Genomic DNA, 13,072 nt, shown 5'->3' with positions numbered 1-13,072 from the left:
TCAGAGACGACACTAATATTACAATAAAGGTATTACGAAATAAATTTTACGAGCTTTAAGTTCTGTGAAATAAACATTTAAAGCTTTGTTTTAAACGACACAACCATTCTTAAAATAGTGATGTGAATAAATAAAAATAGTGACTTAATCAGCTATTCTAAAACCAGACTTAGATCTATGACGTTTCAAAATCAAAGCGCTGAAGGCACTGAAGTTGTTCGCTATTGCATAATTTAAGACGCAATTCATTTTTCAAAATTAATCGCAAGTATGAAATGAACACACGCCATTCAAATTTATGTGTGTCATAACGCACGTGTCGAGCTTTGTGTTCACTTTTTGTCGTCCTATTTATTTCATAGAGATAACATGGACAAAATAACAAGAACATGGCTCTTTTTGGACGTTCTGGAAGCATAGAAAGTATGATGAAAATGGTTATGAGAACTGAATATAAAGACAATTTGCAATCACCATCATATTAAATGAGTATTGTTGGAATATCGCATACCTATCTCACTAAGAATATAATTTCATGATGAAAATTCCCCGTAAAAAACTTTTGATTTTTGACACGATTCAAAATAAAAAATAAGATAATTGATGAAAATAAATAAATAATAAATCTGCGAGCAATACTTTTTACCCACGAATAAGGTAGTCCTGAAGATAGCCCTGTTGACCCGTACATTGTTGTTTATGCATTACTTGTTACCCGAGCAGTTCACACGGTGTCAACAACTCTGACCGAAACATAGGTATAGAGCACTCATGCGTTTTTTCGGCATAGCTGTTTTTTCTCGGCTTTTCATCTTACTGACTTGCATAACGCCAACAGACACTCGTGAATATTTTCGAATATTTCATAGGCTGATTCGAGATACAACCTATGAACTTTGGCTACATCACTGTGTCTGTGCTCAGTGCAAATGATGTAGCACTGTTCAGTATTAGGAATTCCGGACTACCGGTACTCTCTATATGTTCAAACGACACACATTGTGGCCCAGTTACAATTACGCGTTAAAATCCATCTCGCAGAATTTCAGTTTTGCTTTCAAGATGAAAACACTATCATTACCGAAATAGTATAGTGTCACAATAAGAGGAAATCGTTAAATTATCCAACCACAATGTTTGCCGTACCTGGTCAGCTCGTCTGGAAAATCGTTCCTGAACGTCTGGAAAGGCTGCCATTATTAACAAGTTTGTCATTTTGAATTAAATTTTGTATCAAAAAGCATTGTGCTAAAATGTGCCATTTACAATTCGCAATGAGATTTTTAATGACCCGCGAAAATGGGTCTTATTCCATATGCGCCCATCATATATATAGCCCACTCAGACTGCGCATCTCCCAGTCTGTCAGGAGATACATGATGAGACCATAACATATTGAGTGATTTTATAGCGAACTGCATAGCCTCTGACCTGAATGCGCAAATGCACATGTTGGGTTTAACAAACGCTGGCCGAAACGCATAAGACGCATTTTCGCATGACGCGGCTTTGAACGTGTGATTTAAATGTGTTGAAAGTAAACTGCGTTTAAATCAAATATTAACATACGATATATTTCGATAGTGAAGAAATATACTCTTAATAAGGCATGTGAGGACAAATATGATGTGCACTCCCGTAGTATATTTTTTTTATCTACTTACACTAATGTGTGATTTGACAATGCTAACACACAATCCATGCGTTGAATATGCAACTTACAAGTGAAAAAAACCCACACAATAGTTAAACTTTTGTTTTCATTTTATTTATTTACTTAGAAAAGTTTAAAACTTTATTACAAAGTCAGCGTATACGCCAAGTACATTTTTAAAAGATATTTCTTGTTATATTTTAGTTGTTTTCGGTTTTAGCGATTATAATACATTTTTGAGATTGTCTAAAGTATGCCTGTAGTAATTGGTGAACTCATGTCCAAAGTTTTAAACATTGAGAACTGTGAATATAAACAAGCTTAACCTTCTACTAACCTTCTACTAATGCGTTGCTAGCACCCGTAAATACAAAAGAACGCCGCTATCTGTTGAGAACAAAAGAACGTTTCCCAGAAATAATTAATTGTTTGTTATATTCGGTTTAAGCGATTATGAAGCATTTTTGTTGTTGTCTATCGTATCGCTGAAGTTATTGTTGAACTCGTGTTCAACGTTTTATAAATTGAGAATATAAACACGCGTAACCTTATAGGCCTACTATTGCGTTGTTTTCCCGAATCTGTTAATAGCCTCAGATTATGAATGACCTATACTACGTCATTGAGGTGTATGTGAGAGCAACGAACGACAACTCTGCGTGGAGATTGCCGTGCAATTTGACTACCTTGTTTATCGGCAGCCGCATCTTTTAATAGCCTCAGATTATGAATGAACTGAGCAAAAATGCTACGTCATGAAGACGCAGCAGAAGGTGGACTATTTTAATCATTCATAAACAATCTCTTCCGCGACACGTATAATACAATTATTGTTTATTGATTCTTTTCTTTATAAGCTCCGCTTGAAACTATTACATTTAACACGATATTCATATAATGTTTCCATTTGTGAATGCATATAGTTGGAGAACTCAAATCTGTTGCATAAAGTATACAACTCTTTCGCGTGCGGATACGGCGTGAGTGGCAGGTAGTAGGCTTTCCGTAGATAAGCCGAACCGACCTCACATTTTGAGTAACAACATTAGTCGTGAGCTAACGCTCACAACTAAAAACTGGCACCAAGTTCCAGACCGAACTGAAAAAATAAACGACCCAGATTTTCAACATAAACGTTTAAGTACTTCCCAGCTAGAGGATGCTTACATTTCATGTTTAGTACGATACATTTTTAAATATATGTTCAAGCTTCGTTTAATTTGAAACATTCAACGTAAACATATTCTTAACAAGATTGTGAAATAAATTCGAAGCCCGTTCCCAATCTCCCGTTAAACGCTATGAACCAGTGAAGCAGGGGAGTTAACTGTATATTTTCGGTATGTAAAATGTTTTCTCAGTGACCTCCCCTGGAATGAACAATAACGTCATGCCGACAAGCGAGCCACTGTGCATTTGCCGCTGTATCAAATTTTACACAGACATCTCCCCTTCTTCCCGACTCTACGCGGTTCGAAATCGAAAGGGATTTCAACTCTGCCAACTTGTGTAGAGTGTTTGTTTTTGTTTATTACTAAAAATCATAGAACAAGTTCTTATATTGCCTCAAGCCTTATTTACTTAAGGAACGGACTCTGAAATAAGGAAAAGGACGGGATAATAGTGTCTGGATTTCGAGGCTGGGGATTTAACTATTATGCAAAGGCGATCCTTAAGTATCACATCCCGCCGGCATTCCAAAAGCTTCCCGACATCCTTACGCTTTAGAAAAACAAAACTGTGAAATACTTCTAGTTTTGAAACCACAATTTTGTACAAGTCTTATGTTTGACCTCATCACAAGATGAACCTTGAAATTATTAATTGTCAATGAAAATATAATACACATGACCTTGCCGTTTTACTGAGAGTATCTGGATTGTGCACATTGTCTGGTAATGCAAAACATGATCTTCAATAATATTGTAATCATTCTACGGTCGACAAAGGTTCAAGACAAAAACTAATAAGTAGAAGGATTGACCTACCCATACACAGGCAATGGACCAACCCACGAACAGACGCTGGACCAGCCAACGGACAGACAATGGGCCCACCCATGGACAGATAATGGACCCACTACGGACAGACAATGGGCTCATCCATTCACAGACAATGGTACCACCCGCGGACAGACAATTGACCCTCCCACGGACAAACAAAGGACACACCAACGGACGGACAATGGGTCAACCCACAGACATACAATGAACCCACTTTCGGACAGACATTGGATCCATCCACGAACAGACAATGCGACCACAGAGTGCCTTCCTTCGGTAAACGTGATACATGAGAAGTCTGCCTTCTTTCGGTAAACGTGATACATGAGAAGTCTGCCTTCTTTCGGTAAACGTGATACATGAGAAGTTTGGTCTCAGGGAATCCTTTTAGACTTTAGTTTTATGGTAAGCTGAAACAAAATAAGCCATTTTATCTTGAATTGTAAACTAAAGCTTCGACCGAGGACAATATTATTCGCCAGCTGAAATAAAATAAGCAATTTGTTGAAAATAAATATTTCTATGCACTAAAATCTTCCGTTGTGTTTTACATGCGCGAGTCCAGTTTTAAAAGCTGTCAGGTTGTTTTTGAAATGACATCTCGAAATGCCACGTGTTTTTATAATGTGATATCATCTAATATGTACGTTTTAACAACTAATTTGTAAGTCTTAATAAAATCTAATTTGTTTTATAACAGAAAACGGTCCTATACGGCTGCTGAAGTATCCTTTTCGGACGAAACTTTTTCCGAAAAGGACTCAACGGTATAAATACAAGCATAACGATTGTTTAACGGGTATATATATCCTTGTGCCGGGGATGAGGTAAAACTGAAGTGCTCTGCCTTTTGACGATAAAATAATGAACATTGCGATGCATATACGTATTTTTTTTATTCGCGCAACGAGTTTAAAGAAAAAATAATTTCACAAATGCTTTATCAGTATGTTTGTTAGATTAACTGACGCTTTATTGTCACAAAATATTGATTATGAATGCGTTCTATTATTTATATGTCAGGAAGAGCAAATTTACCAATTGTCAATGATATAATTTTCGAAATAATCATTTATGAACCGAATGACTGATACGTATGATTCGTACGTCTCATCATGCAATAGTGCGTTGACCAATAAACGCTTTAACTTGAATGTGAACTTTAACTTTAGCACGCCAATCCATTTAAGTAACGGCAATAATCCAGTAATGACCGCTATCAAAAGCAATGAATTTTTATTGTTCCGGTGGGCTAGATACACGAATGTTTAATTATATATATTGGACGCCTCTATGGCCATCAATAAAATGTGCGGCGATACTTTTTACCTGAAAGAACTGTTGACATCGATTCTCCCTCCCTACGGCAACGAAGCAGCAGCACCGCCAATAATCGATTGATGTTAACATGAACGCTCTAATTCAACTAAATGACAAGATATGGATGTGAACGTGCTCACTTTAACTTGCGATGTAGATGATCAGTTTTAAGAACGTGAATATTTACACTACACAAATAAAGTATACAAATACAAATAAACCTTTGTGATTGTTGATTATAAGAGCACTGAAACCTGTGATAATTACCATCTTAGTGTGTACTTTGGATTTCTCGATTGCTTGGATTTTATAGGTAAGTGCTGTTTGTGCGCCCTCCTTCTCCTCCTCCTCCTCCTCATCGTCGTCGTCGTCGTCATCATCATCATCATCATCATCATAATCATTATCATCATCATCATCATCATCATCATCATCATCATCATCATCATCATCATCATCATCATCATCATCATCATCATCATCATCATCATCATCATCATCATCATCATCATCATCATCATCATCATCATCATTATTATCATCATCAGCAGCAGCATCATCATCATCATATTCTTCTTCATCGACGTCGTCGTCGTCATCGTCGTCGTCGTCATCGTTGTCGTCGTCATCGTCGTCGTCATCGTCATCATCATCATCATCATCATCATCATCATCATCATCATCATCATCATCATCATCATCATCATCATCATCATCATCATCATCATCATCATCATCATCATCATTATCATCATCATCATCATTATCATCATCATCATCATCATCATCATCATCATCATCATCATCATCATCATCATCATCATCATCATCATCATCATCATCATCATCATCATCATCATCATCCTCGTCATCATTATCATCATCATAATCTTCTTCCTCTTCTTTTTCTTCTTCTTCGTCATTATCATCATCATCATCATCATCATCCTCATCATGATCTTCTTCTCCTTCTTCTTCTTCGTCTTCTTCTACTTCTTCATCATCATCGTCATCATCATCATCATCATCATCATCATCATCATCATCATCATCATCATCATCATCATCATCATCATCATCATCATCATCATCATCATCATCATCATAATCATCATCATCATCATCATTACCATCACCACCATCATCATCATCATCATCATCATCATCATCATCATCATCATCACCATCATCATTATTATTATCATCATCATCATCATCATCATCATCATCATCATCATCATAACCAACGTAGACAGCATCATGATCATCAACGATTATGGCATTATCATCATCATAATCTCTTAGGATTATCTTCGTCGCCGTTGTCGTCGTCAGTATTGTCACAACAAACACTTATGTATGCGACAAAAAGCGTGATCTGAAGAACAGTATGTGTTGATGTTTACGATGTCAGTATCCATTTTCGACAGCAATATAAAAAAATGTAATAACAAGTACATCAAGAAAATAGACAACAAGTATGATAACATTAATATTCAACATCAATCTACATGTAAAAGCCTGTGTTTCTCATTGGCACATATAAGAGACAAACGTGCATATTAAAAATCTAATAAAGCGTTACAGTATACATTTTAAATTGATTTCTGACAAAATAAATATAATATTTTTTATTGCAACGTTAGTGGACCATGTAGATGCTACCTTTATATTGAATGGTTTTTAATCAATCTTATTAAGATCCTTTATTTACGTTTAAACAAACTAAGTGCGTTTTCAAAAGCTATACATATACATGCTTTACTCTCACTTTTAAGTTACTTATTGATATTAGTGCATACATTTATATGCATATAATGATGGTTGAAGTGAATGTTTTGTATCATGTTTTCGTAAAAATGTACACAAGTATTATACCTTTAGTTTCTTGGAACAAAATAAGTATACACGTAAGTTTAATAAATAATTTCCGGCTAAATTTTAGTTTCTTCATTAATAACCAACGATTTGAAGTAACGATGCATTGGAGTTGACCCATTTATGCCTAGCGTCTAGAAAAAAAGGCCTTTGCAAACAGCGTAGACCCATATGAGGCATGATGCGGCGTCTCATCAGGTTCGACGCTGTTTGCTTAAAGGAATTTCTGTAAGAAATATTGTAAATATAGAAATAAATATACCAGACATCCCTAATTTTGGAAATAAATTGATCCAATTTAGAAGGATGGGAGAGTTCACTAGGCATAAATGGGTTAAACGACGTGGGCGAATGTTTTGAGCGATAAACCGTGTGTTATAACTCAAATAACCAAAACATCGCCGTAAAGTATTTCGATTCAACCATGACTTTACATAATTACTCTTAATAATATTAGAATTATTTGAATCTATGACCCGCCCATTTGCCATATAAAACATACGCACATGCGGGTCCCTGACGTCAGCACACCAAAAGAAATCGAAATGACGTCGGCCACATACATCGAATTCATAATCAAAATTTATTAAAAAGAAATTCAAGTGTGCTAAAAATAAAAAATAAAAATTTCGATTTAACCAAACGTTAAAACTTTTGGAAGACTTATGGACAAATGCACAAGTGATGTAGTTTTGCTGCTCAGCATAATGACTAAATTATCTGTATTTTATTTCTAGATCAAATGCTTAAGCACGTGCATTCAAGTCAACAAACTTGGAATTTGTGGACTATTTTCACAACATAAGCCTCTTCGTATGTTTTTTTCCAGAATAATCCACACTTGTTTTACTTCTTTGTCTTTGTTTGTGGTAGAATTATCAATAACTTATAATAATTATAAGCGCGTTTACGTTGAGTGCTCTTTGGCGTAAGTTAACGTGACGTCATTTCCGTCTTAGAAATTTCGCGGACGTCATTTCCGTCTTAGAAATTTCGCGAACGGTGTTTCTCTTACATGACAGACGGTACGTAAACGGTTCGATTTTTTAATGGTGTATCAATTTAAACTAATAACAACAATATATAATGATAAAACCAAGATACAACACAGATATCGAGATTTTATTGATCGATGCGAGCTTTCATTGACATTTAGCAATAATGGTTTAATGAGCCTCCACACCCGTTTCCGATTGTAAAACATGGTAAAATGTTTGATTATCAATGTTATAAAACCGGTCGCCTGAAATGTCAATACATGTTCAAAACATGCTCGCTATGTAAATAGTCCAAAATTAACGATCTAAACAAACAGTTCAGACTGCAAACAACGTTTGTTGATCGATAACAAAAGCAGTCATCAGTTTGCGAATTTTGAAAAAGGATACCGAAGTCAATAGTTTTTCCTGGCTCCACAATAGATTACTGGATCATTGCTGACTGTTTATTTTCGGTAAGGTTTTTTTGTATTCTGTATGTGATATATACTAACATTAGACAAGAAAGTTGCTTTAATAGGATATTCCATGACAAAATATTCCAAAATCCATATGCAACATTTCTATATGTGTGTATGTAAACGTTTATATAGAGAATATCATCAAATGATGTAAGCAGCACATTAGGGTATGTCGGGTTAGTAGAAACAAATATATATTTTTTACTTATTCTAATTATATGAATGTCACATCTCGTTAAAATTATGTTCATATAAATTAGTGTTCGTTTTTTTTTCCAATAAAGGTTCATTTTGTTCGTTACGTTACGCAAGTGACGGTTACGGTCCAGAAAATAACACAACCCGAACGTTACATCTGGTTCCTTGGTCTTTTTTTATTTATAAAAGTATAACTTAATTAAGGTAACGTCTAGATCTGGTGAAATGAGTAGTGAAGGTACTAAGACGATTTCGAATTCAAACGCAGCCATACAACTTCAAGTAGGGCATTTTACCACCACCTCTACCCAACCCACCGACCCCCTGAGTCTGTCTGATTCAAGTGGTAAACACGTAAAGGAACGGGCAAATAACTTCGTTTTCTTAAGCGTGTCCCTAAACAATCAAGTTAAGCGACGGCAGCGATGTGACTGAATTACAATTTTAACAGCTGCAAATACAACAAATTATGTAATAAAAAGAGGTTATGTATATAAGCATTTTGTTATCCATGTTGCCGGACTATGGATTTGTGAAAGTCTGATTATATCAATATAAAGATAATGCTTTGCTGCAGTATACTATATATGTTTATACGTGTATACACTATATACTGCAAGAATTACTCTGTCTGAGCAGGGTTCTTTTTTATTATTGCATGCTAATTTATACGAATGCAGCCAATCTTTAAACCGTTCTTGTTTGATTAGATCAATTTGATATGCATTGTCAAAGTCAACTTATTTGAATTCGTTGAGGTTGCTTGTTGTAACAATTAAATTGTAAACTGATAGATCCAAGTCCCAATGGTCAAGCGTATTCCACACTATACACACGTTTTACTAGACGTCAAAAACTTCACTGAAAAACTCATCAACAACCTTATAATCATCATAATCCTTATCATCACCTAATAATGGTAGTAGTGATTATAATTATATTATTTATAATAATAATAGTACATATTGTATTAATATTAAGAATAATTATAAAAATATATACAATAAACATATTACAAGTAATAAAAAAATAATTTATTTTATGCTTTCCGGTGGTTTATAGAGAAATATCAGTGAATTAAAACTGATAATTTCACTGTTTCAAACAGTGAAAATTATCAGTGAAAATTATCGATAATTTTCACTGTTTACTGTGAAATGACGTCATTTTTTTGACGCAATGACGTCATTATCCCAGCGAAATTCTTTAGTTAAATTCTTTAACAGTGTTTATTTTATGCTTTCCGGTGGTTTATAGAAAAATATCAGTGAATTAAAACTGATAATTTCACTGTTTCAAACAGTGAAAATTATCAGTGAAAATTATCGATAATTTTCATTGTTTACTGTGAAATGACGTCATTTTTTGACGAAATGACGTCATTATCCTAGCGAAATTCTTTAGATAAACTCTTTAACAATGTATATAAACTGTGAAAAAAGCATAAAATAAAAAGAAAATGTGTTGCATTCGGTGGAATATCGATTTTTATTCACTCGTGATCATAGAAATATATATTTTCACTCGTGGCTGCGCCACTCGTGAAAATATTATTTTCTATGATCACTCGTGAATTAAAATCGATAATCCACCGAATCCAACAAATATCCTCTATATATTAACTGTGAAAAAAAGCATAAAATAAAAAGAAAATGTGTTGGATTCGGTGGAATATCGATTTTAATTCACTCGTGATCATATAAATAGAAAATATCATTTTCTATGATCACTCGTGAATTAAAATCGATATTCCACCGAATCCAACAAATATCCTCTATAAATATAAACAGCAACAACATCAACAGTAACAAAAACAACAGCAACAATAATAATAATCTTCATCATCATCTACAACAATAATTTTACAACAAAAAAATAAACAATAACAATATTGTGATATCATCGTCATTATCATATCCAAAAAAATCGTTTTTCGCATAACAATGATATTCGTCGTCGGCATCTTTTAACAACAACAGTTAAGACAAAACGACTTTGATCTCTGTAATTGTCACGAGTTTCAACATATATTTCCTTAAAAACAAAAAGCATGCAACCCATAAGCTGTTTTAAAGGAACTTTCTCACAGATTGTCAAAATGAAAATTTTCCAAATGACAATTGTTGACACAGATTCATATAAAAAGCACTCTACATCGCGAAGTAACGCTAACGACTGACGTAGGCTCATACGCAATGTACAACCTCGTTAACGATAATCATCATGGGTAATTGATAAAATAATATAGCTCAACAAAAGCAGAGGGAGGAATCACGTGACGATCAAGAGATGGCGACGTCCGTGCCGAAACAGGTACATGAGTGTAATTTTGTGATGTAATAAATTTCGTAGCGAGAGAAGTCTAGATATTGATTGAATATTAATATGAAATAAACGTCAATCACTTTCATGCTGATATGGCTTGAATGAGAGAGGCATTAAAACAAAGAATGAAAGTACTTAAGAGTATAAAACGGCAAAAAAACCTGTCTCGGCATGGACGTCGCTAACTTGGTCGTCACGTGATTACCACCGCTGAAAAAATCGAATAATTTGGAGTGTTCCTGTTGTTGTCCTTAAATTTTGTGACGTGGATCGTTCATATCACGTTAAAACAAATGCAGAATGCATTTCCTCATATCACACCTGTATAGCCGAGTAATTTTAGTGACAGTTTCATTTAATTTAAAGGTCAGTGGTTCCAACCCAGGTGGTGTTAACTATTTTTTCTCTATGATTCTCTTGTTTTATACGGGAGCGCTAAAGTTTCGAGGTTTTTATTATTAATAGAAAGCCCTAAAGAACGAATTTTGAAAAAGCAAACATCTATGATCAAGTAACTTTGATAGTTTAGATTTTTTACGCTTCCTACTTTTATTGCGTTTGGGGAAGTTTGCAACTTAATATCAAACGCGTCTGTATTACATATAATTCTTTGTAAGTCGACTTGGTTGATAAAAACATGTCGAAATCCGAAACGGCACGTTTTAAACTTCCGGGTTGTAAACTCTTCTTTGTTCCCAACATATTCGATGTTTGTTTTATCATACAAGGACATCAGTTAAAAATTCAGTGGCAAACCAAGATTGAGCTCAACTGATTGAACCATCAATTAAAACCATAGAATTTGAGATTCCGTTTCAAGCACCAAAATCAAGGTTTCGTTTGTAAATGTGGCATATTTAACTGTGGCAGATTGTTATTTGCTGTAATATACTCTGTAGGTTTGAATAAACTGCACCCAATTGGCATATGGTCCCCTTATAAAAAGGTCAACTTTCAAGGCATTCTTCGTGCCTTTCCATTCTTCCAGCAAGTGTCAGCATTGTATCAATTTAAAAAAATGTCAGATAATTGCACAGAAAGATATATTTCTTGAACGAACCCGCAATTTTCCTGCATGCAGACAGCCTTGGAAAACAGGGTTTCGGTAGACAAATGCCATGTAACTTAATAAACGCACAACAAACATTAATCTTTCAGCGTAGTTACCAACGAACTGCACGAATACATTGCTGTCACACATAGGATATTGGCAATGATCCCAAAAGGCATTACTTAGATGTTACATTGCTTTTATTTTGTGCTGTTTTGTGCTGTTTTTTAGAATGTCGGTGATTTTAAAGCAATAATGTTTCAAAATTGTTTCTTGTTTTGAACAAAACTTAAAACCATATTTTTCAGCATTTAAACACCCCTTTGAACTTAATGTTAAAACATGTTTAAACTTCATTAAAACACCATTTTGAACACTATTCGGAAGCCGTTTCCACGTTATTCGAGCATTTATCATGTTAACACCATTAAACACCATTTAATACATCATATTTTACAAGTTCAATCTCGTGAACAACATCTAAACGCTTCTTGAACATCATTTGAAGATAATTGGACCACTATGTGAATATGTGAGAAGAAAATGTTTGTAATTCTATAAGCTAATGTGCAAATTCAATTATTGTTCATTTGTAAATGTATTATATGCGTCTTAAATGTTCAGAATTTTATTTTATTTTAGTTTAAATTAAAAGGATATGATCGGATACATACGACTGCACAGTTGTTTTTACTTGATAAAGTTAGCGGTGATATTGGCTTTCTCTCTTTAAGAGCGCGATGTCTCGCTATAGCCATAATTACAATGAATAAAAACGATTTGGTTGGAGTATTCATGTATTCAGAGGTTGTGAATAATTTGAGGACATTTTAAAAGCGGCAATGATCGAATATTGATCAAATGACGCAGTAGATCTATTGAATGTTTCGTTAAAAGCAAATACTTGAATACGTTATTTTAATACATGTATATCCTGACGTTGATATAAGAGGAAGGCTTTTGTATGGAAAGACAAACATGCCTTTGTTTAGAGAAACTGATATGTTTGGCTAGTTGACATTATGTTTAGTATAATTGACATTATGTTTGGTGAAGTTAACATTATGTTGTGTATACTTGACATTATGTTTGGTGAAGATAACATTATGTTGTGTATACTTGACATTATGTTTGGTGAAGTTAACATTATGTTGGATCTTGACATTATGTTTGGTGAAGTTAAC

General features: G+C 34.3%; 1 protein-coding gene across 3 annotated transcripts in view; it reads left to right on the top strand.

The window, feature by feature from the left end:
- Positions 1-5,156: 5,156 nt before the first annotated feature.
- Positions 5,157-13,072, top strand: part of LOC127867736 (tetraspanin-1-like) — a 32,427-nt gene continuing 24,511 nt past the window's right edge. The window contains exon 1 of one of the 3 annotated variants that reach the window (XM_052409095.1): positions 5,157-5,290. The gene's annotated coding sequence lies outside the window, so the exon portion shown is untranslated. The other 2 variants (XM_052409094.1, XM_052409093.1) reach the window with 2 other exon arrangements.

Source organism: Dreissena polymorpha, chromosome 2 (genome assembly GCF_020536995.1).
Source record: "Dreissena polymorpha isolate Duluth1 chromosome 2, UMN_Dpol_1.0, whole genome shotgun sequence".
Classification (NCBI taxonomy): Eukaryota; Metazoa; Mollusca; class Bivalvia; order Myida; family Dreissenidae; genus Dreissena; species Dreissena polymorpha.
The sequence above is the reverse complement of the archived record's forward strand: the minus strand, read 5'-3'. Positions and strand labels throughout refer to the sequence as shown.